This window comes from Eschrichtius robustus, chromosome 12 (genome assembly GCF_028021215.1).
Source record: "Eschrichtius robustus isolate mEscRob2 chromosome 12, mEscRob2.pri, whole genome shotgun sequence".
Lineage (NCBI taxonomy): Eukaryota > Metazoa > Chordata > Mammalia > Artiodactyla > Eschrichtiidae > Eschrichtius > Eschrichtius robustus.
In genome coordinates, this window is record NC_090835.1 from 53841203 (window position 1) to 53853878 (window position 12676).

A 12676-nucleotide genomic window follows, 5' to 3' on the forward strand; every position below is an offset into this window, starting at 1 on the left:
TCCTCAATTCTGAAACCAGTGCCTGGCACATAAAATGTGCTCTGGGAAATTTCCTGGCAGTCGAGTGGTTAGGACTCTGCACATCCACTGCAGGGGGCACAGGTTTGATCCCTGGTCGGGGAACTAATAAGATGCTGCAAGCTGCGTAGCGAGGCCAAAAAAAAAAAAGGTGCTCTGAATTACTTGTTGAATGACAAATGAATGGATGCATATTTGACCTTACTTTATGTCTCCTCCTCACCCTGTTAGTGGCCAGGATTCTCCTTACTTTAGGTAAACGTGGGGTTCATCATATTCCAGCACCATTTCTGAAATCAGGCATGAAACAGAATATTTTAAAAATCTCAATTTATCTAGTGCTTGGATTATTCATTATAATGAGTTATTTGAAATTTAACCCAGTGAAATATAAGCCCATCTGAGGTAATTTTGAGGTGGCTCTCACCTAGAGATGAGAGTCTAAGCAATTTTTTTTTTTTCCTTTTTTTGAGGTTAAGCAACTTGCTTGAGGTCACACAGCTAGAGAATGACAGGGGAAGATTTGAACCCAGGAGGTCTGGCTCCAGAATCTGCCTACAGCCCCAGCCATTGCTGCTTCTCCATGTCACTGTGGTGGTTGTTCCAGGTGGAGCCCATAGAGCACACCAAGAAGCTTCTCTACCAGTATGAGGCCATGATGAAGCTGACGGACGAGAAGTTGTCCAGGCATCAGGCCTGGGAGTCGGAGCCGGAGGTCGGGTCCCAAGGGAGAGTGGGCAGATGGGAGGTGGCAGGGGTAGGGGTGTGTCTTAACCATGTCCGCCCCTGCTTCCCAATTCAGGTGCTGGAGATCCTGAAGCTTCGGGAGGAGGAGGAGGAGGGGCATGCGCTGACCATCTCACGGTCAGCTTATTACCTAAGCAATAAACTATGGGAAACCTTCCAGTTCTTGGGGCTGTTTTTCCTGCCTGAGGGTGAGAATTCTGCACTTTGTAGAGCACATGTAATGACTAATCCTGATGAAATGCTACATGTGTTTTTTGCACGCATGTAACAATAAAAGAGAGTGAGGTTGGAAAGAAATGCAAAATAAATTTCTGTGTATTCCAATTTTCCCATCACACTTATGCACTTACTTCTATAGTTAGAAATGCAAAAGTTATAGAAGATGAAATAAAAAGAATAATCTTGAAGTAGGATAAACTCATTCATATCTGTGCTCTGCCTCTTGCTGATGGGGTTAGTTATTTAATCTCCCTGAGTCTTAGCTTCCTGCTCTGCAATTAAGAAACAATAGTATGGAACTTCAGCCTTGACTTCAGTAGAAAAATGTCCCAGTGTTGGAGTGTGTTGGCTCATTCTTGTAGCTTTCAGTCAAGTCCTGAAAGAATGGGACAAAGTTTGGTCCAAGATGGCTCTTATAAGAGGAAACAGGATATAACCTTGATACGAAAAGTCCTTTCTGTTTGCAAAACCAGGGGCGGCCAGATTGGCTGACCAAGGACGTCACTTCACTGCCAAGGACAGGAGTGCCTGCCAGTCTTCTCTGGCTGGATAAAGTGTGCTCAGGACTGAGTGTTCTGGGTGGTTATATTTGATTTTATCCAAAAAGGACTCAGCTGCGGTTAACTTATTTTGTTTCTACCACTGTTGAAATATTTAGATGTTGGAAATATTCAAATTGATCGTTGCTGGACTCTGAGAAATTATACGTGGACCTGACTTGGAGGAAGAGACAGTCCCCAAGAGATGCCGGGCTTGGAGCTAGATGGAGTAATGGGGTGAGACTTCTGGTTGCCTCTCCCATAAAGCCCCTTAGCCCATACTAAAAGCTGCTACCATCGTCATCATTATTATTAATGCCACTGTTTCTTCTCCCTCTGCAGTAACACAGACGCCCCCATTAATCTCACTTCCATCTGGGCTTGCTTAACCCTGTGGGCCTGAGCTTCCATGGAAGCATGGCTATGCTGACAGCTGAGATTTTAAAAAGCTAGAGCAACTGGAAATCAGCACACTTTCAGCCAACAGGGTGCTGGGAGGATCTCAGTCAGTAGGGATAAATTAGTTATAATGCAGATATTAACGGACACAGGCAATTCTAATGAAGCTAGCGTGGAGACACAGGGGATTCAGAAAGGCAGATCAATAAGCAAGAAAACCCACTGGAAAAGACTACCTTATAATGACTGGACTTCCGGTCTTTGGCCTCTTTCCCATCCTCCCAAGGCGGGCAGTACTGTAGTCCTCTCCTTTAACTGCCTCCATCTGGGCTCCCCTCTCTGGCTGCCTTCCTGGGTCTGCCCAGCTACCACGTTTAGAGCTTTCTCCCATTCTCATCCCTCACTTTTGCATGGGCCTGGCAATTTCTCATAGCTTTTAAAATCTGTTAATCAGTATACACTGCCAAGAGAAGTTGGTTTCAGACTTAACTAGCTGCTATGGTCTGAATGTTTGTTTTTCCCTCAAATTTATAGGTTGAAATCCTAACCACCCCCAAAGGTGATGGTATTAGGTATTTGGGAGGTGCTTCGGTCATGAGGGTGGAGCCCTCATAAATGGGACTGGTGCTCTTATAAAAGAGGCTCCAGAGAGCTCCCTGCCCCTTCCACCGGATAAGGACACTGGGGGAGGGCACTGGCTGTGAACCAGGAAGAAAGCCCTCACCAGAAAACGTGACCCTGCTGGCACCCTGATCTGAGACTTCCCACGTGCAGAACTGTGAGAAATAAATTTCTGTTGTTTCTAAGTTACCCAGTCTGTGGTTTTTTGTTTTGTTTTTTTAATAGTAGCCCAAATGGACTAAGACACTAACTTTACCAATACCATCATTAAATATAATGATGGACTTAAGGGGAAAAAAATGGTAAAATCTCTTTCCCTAGACTGCGAAATCCAAATATTTGCTACTCATTTAAGCTCAACCTAAGCAAATTCCTGTATTTCAGTTGTGGAAAAGTAGTCCTCCTCTTTAAAATTACAAAGTTATAATGGATTTTTGTTTTTTTGTTTTTGGCCGTGACACACAGCTTGTGGGATCTTAGTTCCCCAGCCAGGGATTGAACCCGGGCCACAGCAGTGACAGCGCTGAGTCCTAACCACTGGACCGCCAGGGAATTCCCCTAATGGATTTTCTCTGGTTCATATTATGTTGTTAAAAGATTTGTATTTGTTGCTTACTTTAAACAAGAAATTTTTTTGGATTTCTGAATTCTCTTGAAAAGTCAAAAGATCTGGCAACCCTGGGCCCGCACTGCTGCAGGCCAACGGCTGCTATAGCCGAGTCAAGGCTTCCCTCGAGTTCGGCGGGAGCCCTTCTTTTTGACATGACCCCCACCTGGACAGCTTCCTGCATTCATGATGTCCACCTGGCTCCTACAGGCATTTCAGTGTTTGACCTCACTGTTAGAGACTGCCTCATGGTTTCTTTTTAAACCCTGTCACCTTTAGAACAGAGCTGTGTGCAGAGATCAGTGACAAGTGTATTAACTTCAATGAAAGAGCTAAGGTCATTTTGTTCAAAGGTTCACTCATTCATTTATTTACTCATTCATTCCAATTACCCTACTTTCTATCATTGCTTGTGGCTTTAATTTTTTAAATAGCTGCCATCAAAATGCAAACAGTACAAAAATGTTTACATAAAAAGTAGTGTCTCTCTCTCAAATCTCCCAATCCTCCTTCCCAGAATCTACCTCTTTTACTAGAATTTTATGTATTCCTTCCCAAGAAAGTCTACACATGTATACAGTTAATATATATCTCCCTTCATGTTATGCTAAATGGCAGCAACCTGCAGACGGTTCTGCATCTTCCTTTTTTCACTTAATGATACATCTTGCAAATTACTCCACATCGGTGTAGGTTTGCCCCGTTCTTTCTAAACCCTGCAGAGTATTTCATTTTATTCATGCCCAATGATTTAAGTTTATTGGTGGGCCTGTAGATTGTTTTTAATCTTTTATGAATACAAACAACACACAATGAACATCCTTGTACATATTTGGGATGGGGAAAGTCTGCCAGCTGTGTTTTGAGAAGCAGAGTTGCTTGGTCCAAGCATACAAGCAATAATATGCTGGAGTCAGTTTATACAGGCCCATGAGGACCAGGTCAAATGCATCTCTTCCCAGCTCCGTGGTCAATGACATCACACCGGTAACTTGAATTGGCCATAGTGAGAGTATTTACATCATGGGAACCTGCAATCATTACCCATGAGGGATTCCCTTGTCCCTGGAGAGCTGGTTGTTAAACACTGCAGTACCTCAGTTAAATTCTGCCACTACCTGGAGTTAGTGCACACTCCATGGGTTAAGGGCACAGCCCCCAACAAGGCTGGCCTCACTTCAGATACCAGCTGCAAGTCTGGAGGTCCCCAGGCCACCCACACTTCTTAGCCAACTAGTTACAAATGTGGGGGCTCCTGTGACCCCTTCTGGTTTGATAATTTACTAGAATGACCCATGGAACTCAGGAGACCACTTCACTTATTACAGTTATACTATGTAGGATGCAAATCAGGGCCAGCCAAATGAGGAAACCTATTGGTGAAGCCTGGCAGGTTCCCAAATGGAGTTTTTGTGGCTGCAGGGACACATCATCCTTCTGGCATATCAATGTGTTCATCAACCAGGAAGCTCCTGGAGCTTCAAGTGTTCAGAGTTTTTATTGGTGTTTCAATATGGCAGCATGATTGATTAAATTATTGGCCATGTGATTGAACTCAGTCTCCAGCCGTGTCCCCTCCCAGGGGAGGGAGGTTGGGCTAGCAGCAGGTGGCCTAAAGCTCCAACCCTCTAATTACAGGATCTATCTCTCTGACACAGCCAGCGCTCATCCTGAAACTTCCTAGGAGCCCATCACGTCACCTCATTAACTCAGGTGCAACCCCAGGAGCCCACCATAAATAACAAAAGCACTCCTAACACTCAGGAAATTCCAAGCGTTTAGAGGTTCCATCCTAGGAACCTGAGACAAAGACTATTCGAATTCTTTATTATACAACAAACACTTAGCATATGACTGGGTATAAGCATTTAAAGTGTTGACAGACATCTCCAAATTGTCCTCCAAGGAGGCTGGACAAAATATTCAGTCCCACTAGCATGTATGAGTGTTTTGGGAGGGAAAATTCTGACCACAGTGACTCATCATATTGGACCACTAGACTATACCAGTTATTTCTTAGAGACCAAACATGAGGAACTCAAAGTTACTTCTCTGGGAGAATACATTTCTACTCTTGCTGAATCTTTAGTGAAACCCAACACTTGCAAACCTTTCTGATGGCTTTATGCTCCTGCTACTTAGGCAAATAGTTATTGGTGAAATTTGCCAGCTATTGACGGAAATAAGACGACTTCAAATGCCTCATACTTGGTCTTTAACCTTTTTGTAATCACTATATTAGAAAATTTCCCTAAAGATTGTCTTTTAAGAGTAAATTCCATGTATGATAAAAACTTTACAAATCTGGGGAAAGGTCACTCTGAAATAGTGACAAGTAGGAATAAGAAAGTTTTGAAAATGTCATCGTGTACTTCTGTCTTCTTACACATGACAATGCTAATTTGTTTCAAAGTATTGTCAGATCCCATTGGGTAATGCTTTAGTAGAATATAAAGAAAAAAAAAGTACATAATCACTAAATAAAGTGACTTAGTCATTGAAATTTAATGAATGTTATTCATATAAATTCTAAGTGATTGACACATTAACTCCTCTCATCCTCTCAACAACCATATGAGATAGGTAGTAACGCTATTCCTATTTGACAAATGAGGAAACTGAGGCATAGAGACTGAGTCATTTGGTCAAGGTCGCACAGGTGGGAAGTGGTAGACCTAGTACTTGAACTCAGAAATCTGGCTTCTGAGACCATGCTCTTTGCTGCAACACCACACTGCCTTTACATTTATATGCAAAGAGGATCAAAGTCATCAGTGAGCAGTATCTCTTATTCCCCAAATGAGCACTGAGAATTGACGTGAGTCTCAAGGAAGCTGGGGATGGGGGTGCTAGGGTGGGAGGGCCAGAACTGGAGAGAAGTGGAGAGGTGAGGACTTGGCCTAGAACCTTCCAGGGCCAGGCTGCTGCCTGGAACTTTATCCTCCCCTCCCCACCTGTGGACCACCCCTTTCCATTTGATGGAGCACATCATGGGGGCCACACAGGGTGCTGTATCAATAGTTTTTCCTGGTACGGCTGGGAGAATATCCAACAACAGTTTCCTGTGGATATTCTAGCGACAGAAGGCCCACCCATAACCTGAGTTTGGTGATACTTTATTAAAACAGCTAGGCTAGTTGTCTGGATTGTTCTGTCATTAACACGGTTCAGCTGGGGACTACATTTCCTAGAATCCCTTTCCCCCTACGATTCTGGGTTAGAGTTGGCCAAAGAGGAACTTGCATAAAATTTGAGAGGCAGAAGTGAAGGGCTGGCCACCCCTTTCTGAAGGTCTTTTCACAGTCAGATACGGTACAAGTCTTAATCAGAGGGGCCCTGTCAGTTCTCTGGCTGGATTCCCCAGGTCCCATATCTTTTCTGTGTGTATTTTTGTTCCAAAGGCTCACACCTGCAACTCTTCTTCAGAGGCCTGTTATCAGGCTACTAGAGTTAGTCAAAATCACCTGGGAGTTTACGGCCCCTGAGGGTGACCCTTGGAAATGACCTATGGCTGCAATCATCACGAAAGCTCTGAGGCCACTCACACTCCAGAGCTCCCCTGGAGGCCAGGCTGGAGTGACCCTGGGAGGCCTGGTTGCATCCTGCCTACACCACCCACAGTAAGTCACTCCCACAGGACCCTCACCTTGGAGAATTTATCTGGATAAACTAACCTAAGACCAAGAGTACCTAAGAAAAAACATTGGCTTCCAACCTGGTTTGTTCGACGTGCATCAGCCAGCTCTAGCTACCTCCTCTTTCTGGGCAGGTCTGTACTTTGAGTCTTTTGATGGAAAGACTCAAATGGAATCCCAACCCACGATACTGAGGGTAGATAAAGGGTTTCACTGACTCTGGCCCTTGTCAATGAAAGTGGAAGATGCAGGTTTTCCTCATCTAATCAGGAAAACAGACGATCTAGATTTTGAAATAGGAGGTTGGTCGTGAGGTGTTAGAAGAGCTGGAGGACAGGTGGGAGGGTATGACTTCCCAAAGATCAGTCACTGCAGCAAGTGTCTGCCGCCTCCAGTTCAGAAAGAGCAAAAAGAAGAAAGAAAAACTGCTGCTCGTTGCCCTCAGCCTGCTGTTGTCAGGGCCTAGTTGGCAGAAAACCAGGAGCCTGCCCCTTCCCTCAGCCACTGCCGCCTCCCCTTCCATGGCTGCCCTGACTCTGCAGAAGCACAACCAAGTCTACAGAAGAAAAGCTTCTTCTGAACTCCTGCCAGGGTCTCCCCTTGGCGGCATCTGACAAGGAGCCAGGTGGAAAGCCAGGCTGGAAACTGCAGTTTGCAGGCTCTGTACCCGGCAGTGGAGAAGCAGCTGGAATAGGGGATTGTAGGGCTGAGACAGGAGACACCATCCACTCTCACCTCAAAGTCCCCATCCTCTTCCTGGTTGGGAAAGTCATCCCAAGATGCCCAAAGCTTCAGAATTGGTGTTGGATAACCTTATTGGGATGGAGGAGTTGGGGAGAGGGGAAGAGGGCAAGGGATAGGACCCTGAATGGACGGTAAAAGGCAGCACCTGCTGTCTAGAAAACATCTATTCAAGAACCCTGGGAGACTTCCAGGCATGGGACGGTTTAGTCCCTTTCACTCCTGTAGGACACAGATTGCGGGACACACTTTCTTTTATCTTCTTTGGGACACTGGTGGATAACCTTTCAACTAAACTCTAACAGAAACTTCAGCCTTTCCCAGGAACAAGCAAGCAAGCATGCTTTCAGACACAAATGAGCTTGAAGAGGAGAACTGCAGACCCGTGGGTGCTTCTGTTTGGTTGCCAAATATAGTTGATCTCCTAGATCAGGCCCGGAGACCTTGGCATTTGTTATTCAAGAATCAAAGTCACAGTCTATTAATCACATCTGCTTTTGAGAAACAGGAACAGTCGGTGGCCTGGTTCTCAGGCTCCACCCAAAGCCTGCTCCCTTGGGCCTCCTGTAGGTCTCTCTTTGTTCAGAGAATTTTCAGCTCTAAAGTGAGAAGAATAATTTAAAACCCCCTGTATTAACTTTCTATTGCTGCTATAACAAATTTTCACAACTGTAGAGGCTTAAACAACACAAGTGTATTACCTTATAGTCTTGGATGGTACCGCTTGTCTAAAATCAAGGTGTCAGCCCACTCGTTCCTTCTAGAGGCTGTAGGGGAGAATCCACTTCCTTGTCTCCACCTTCAAAGCCAGGGGTCCAACACCTCTCTCGACCTCTGACCTCTGCTTCCATCTCTTCCCTCTGACTCTGAACTGCCCATATCCCTCTTATAAGGCCCGTCAGATTACATTGGGTCCACCTGGGTAACCTAGGCTACTCTCCCCTTATCTTAATCACACCTGCAAAGTCCCTTTTATCTTGTGAGGTAACATATTCACAGGTTCCAGGGATTAGGACATGGGCATCTTTGGGAGCCATTGCTTAGTCCACCATGCCCACTGTCTGGAACGTATATTAAATGGACAGGAGGCGGAGGCCCAGCACTGAGTGTTGAACTGGGCTAGAATCCCCCCTGTATTGGAAAAGGCAGCTTCCACGTGGCCTTTAAAATGAAAATTAGTCGGCAAATAAATCAATGTTAATGAACACAAATTTCCTTGCCCCTTCACTATTTGAAGTAAACTAGTTTAGGCCTCAGTTCCTTTTGACTGAAGAAGCATTTTTTAGAACAGTTGCCACACTAATAAGAATCTACTATATAGCACAGGGAACTCTACTTAATACTCTGTAATGACCTATATGGGAAAAGAATCTAAAAAAAGTGGATATATGTATATGTATAACTGATTCACTTTGCTGTACAGCAGAAACTAACACAACATTGTAAAGCAACTATATTCCAATAAAAATTAAAAAAAAAAAAAAAAAAAGAACAGTTGCCACATATGCCCTGGGTCTGGGTGGTCACATGGAGGGCTGACAACAGATCATGGGGGAAACAGAGCTGGTGTGAAGAGATATGGGCTCGAGATTTGCCCAGGGATCAGTGTGAGCGTCCAACCAGGTGACTCCAGGCAGATGCTGGACTCGGGAAATCTCACCTTTAATGTACCAGTGTGCATGCGTGGGGCACTGGCGTTCTCACACCACAGGGCAGTGGTCAACCGTGGTGTGTGTCCAAACCACCCACAGAGCTTGTCAACCACACAGCTGGCCTCCCCACCCCGTCCCGTTCAGAGTTCCTGAATCACAAGGTCTGGGGTGAGGCCCTGGGATGAATATGTTTAACAAATGCTGAAGATTATTCTCATTAAAGTTTGAGAATTATTGCACTTGTGTCTTGGAGCCCTTATTAGCATCAAAACCCCAAGGGCAGTTTTTGTGAAACAGAAAAGTGTGTCATAGAAACCTAACCCAATGCCAGCTGGGTAGTTGTAAGATTTATTTCCATAAAGCTACACATTCATGTTTAGAATGAATCTCTTCTAGGGCTCATTCTAAATATGGTCAATATGCTCAAAATTGCAATAGGCAAGAGGTAGTATATACAGATAATGAGCTGCAAAAAGCACTCCAAGTTTTGGGTATAGCTGTTGGCTTCTGGAAGTGTCCAAAAGGGGCTACATCAGAGAGGCAATTCAGTTTTTCCTCTTTGCTTTCACACACCTGCATTTAATATTGAAGTCTAGTCAGTTCTCTCTGGCTGAGTTGATGTGGATTGCCACATTTCATCTAAACTCAGACATTACCAGTTTTAAGGCACACCATTATTTTATGTACCACTATGAAAGAAAAAAGCCAATTAAACGATGATAATTACTAGACATACCTTCATTTCATATATGTTAAATTCATAGGGGGAGGGGGAAGTACGTTGTTAAAATTCGGTATTTCAAGATTGCTGCTTCCCATGAAACAGGAGGCTATTATTTCTGGGATGAGATAAGTTTCCCTTGAACTTGGAGCAGGTTATTTTCTCCACACTTGGCATCTATGCACAGGAGAGCAAAATCTAGTTCTGTGTTAGCACATATTTTGTATGACATTGATCTCTATCTTGCTAATTAAAGAACAACGTTTTAGAGACTAAAAACCAGTGATTATGGAACTAAATTGAGAATTAGGATTAAAGTTTAACAAGAAAATATAATAACATCAAGTTGTAACAGTGTCTCCGCTGTATCATTTAAAGAAGAACAAGCTCAGAAAAAAGAAAAAGAGAAAATACTGTTCTACTTATTGTGGAATTAGCCAGGAAAAGTGTCTGCTCTGAAATATCCTTCTAGACTATGGAAATTTAATAGGCAGATTTCACCCTTGAAGCTTAAAGATGGCATTGGAACACGTGTTTTTTTCCAGCTCAGGCACTGATATAACCAAGATTGGCTTTTGTCACTCATGAAGAGAAAGCTAGGTAGGAAAGCTAGCTATAAAACCCTAGTGGGATTTAGGAATCACATTCTCTATGCTATCTGCCGTAAGGCAAATGGTACATGGTAACTGGAATTTGCTTTTCTAAACTACGAGAGTGTATATTTGTGACTCTTATTCAGCCAAGACAAGAGGCCGCTCTACTCCTATATTTGAAAATAGAGCAACCAGATTTGGAAACCAGATTTGCAACCCATGTCATCTGATGGCAATGATAAGATTTTGTCCCCAGGGCAAGAGGTGATTTGGTTAAGGTTTTTTTTTTTTTTTTTTTTTTTTTTTACAAGACACCTGCCTTGGGGATAGTTTGTTGTGCAGCCATAGATGAAGTTTGGGGTAGTTTTTGACACAACGATAGATACCTGAATTTGGGGTAGTTTGTGATGTAGCAACAGATCATGGAAACAGGAAGAAACCCAGTAAGGGTAAGCTTTCAAGCCAAACCCTTTAGAGGGTATCTCCAGCTTGATCCTGTTGAGGGAATCTGAATTATGTGTCAGAGTTATCTTAACCTTAGGTTTTCATGTTCCTGGTTATTGGATAAGGACACCTGAGGGGCAGAGATGGTGGCATAAACTCCCCAGCTCTTCTGGCTTTCTTCAGAGTGTAGACAATGTCAGTCACCCCTCAGAGTGTACCTGGCCTGTAGCTGGCACTGCACCATCAGATCGGAGCAGGTAGTAGTAACTCATCTGTTATTATTTCTCAATATTTAACAGACTACACAACACAAGCAAGAAAGCCATGCAACAATCCAAGGCTGTAGCTTGTTTGATTGATTAAGGACTTCATTTAATAGTAACACATTGTGGAAGGAATCTTTGTAGGTAGAGGAACAGGTAGGTGCACTTTCTTTTTTGCAAGATAGGAGAAATAAGCCCTGCAAAATGATGCAGGTGAAAGATGCTTGCGTAGCAAAGCACAGGAAAGCAGCTTTGTGACAGCACCAAACATTTCCTGCTGTTCAGAGAAGCGTGAAGTGGGAGATGCTAAATCATTGACCGGTGTGTTAGACAGTAGTGTTGGCACAACTAACTTCCTAATTCCTGACCCTATTGAAGAAATGCCTGTAGTCTTTTTTGTTGCGTTTAATTAGAGCATAAATATGATCTTTAAAAAGTGGACATTGGTTAGAATTCGATGACTATTTTTATAGAGAGAACTAATTTTCAACAAAGTGTCTTAGAAAACCTGTGCTGGCAGTTTGGGGAGGAAGGTCTCATTTTCTAAAGGCAAATTTTGGCTACCTCTGTCCTCTCCCTTCTACCTCAACACTTAAAAACAGAGCAATAGGTTTTTTTTAAAATCCACAATATAAAGCAATAAGTTTTGTGATATTCTTTCCTAGATTTATCTTACAACAGAAAACAATTTTTTACTTGGTCTACGGTTTTTAACATACAGATGTTCAGAATGAATGAAAGAATTTTACACACCACAGTTAAGAGCTGATCTATTCCACTTGCTGTAATATACAACCTGGATCTCTGCTGGGCACCCAAAGCACTGCTGTTGGGGTTTTTGCTGGGTGGGACAGCAGATTTTGGTAGCGCCAAAAAAGCTTAAGTGCTGAGGTTAAACTAAGAGTTCTGGGTAAATGTTGCCTCAAAACAGCTGCTGGCACCAAAGCCAAATAAGCCAAGGAATCAATTACCCCTCAGATGCTGGCACGTCAGATGGCTAGAACCATCATCACTGGAGCTGCTGGGAGAGAAATCTCTGGTTAAGGCGGGTATCTGATGATGCTAAGAACAGAATACACACCCATTTCCTGGGCAATTGTTTCTTTTCCATAAGCTCCCGCCGAGGGACACAGACGGCATCATTCGGCCCCAAGTGGCAGCCTTTCCAATGCCTGGGCACCGTTTCCTCCTTCATTCAGATATCTTACCGGGAAACGAAGTTTTAATGGGAGACAATGAGACCCCCCCCCCTGGGCTTCCAAGTGCCAGCTGGTGGGGAGAGGGCTTCTGGGGTCACAGACACAATCACTGCTTCCATTTGACTCCACTGATTGCTCACTGCTGGGGGTGATGGGGGTTTGTAAGTTGATTAAAACTGGAGATTTAGTGGCCGAAGTAGAATTTCTCAGATAATTGCTGGAAATGGGCCAATTCCTTTGCTGGACTGAGTTCCACGTGGCAGATGATATGCTCTCTT

At 43.8% G+C, this 12676-nt stretch overlaps 1 non-coding gene across 1 annotated transcript; it reads right to left on the bottom strand.

Moving 5' to 3' along the window:
* Window positions 1-3023: 3023 nt before the first annotated feature.
* Window positions 3024-3095, bottom strand: TRNAD-GUC (transfer RNA aspartic acid (anticodon GUC)). The gene has a single exon. It is a non-coding gene; the product is annotated as a tRNA-Asp (tRNA).
* Window positions 3096-12676: the final 9581 nt, after the last annotated feature.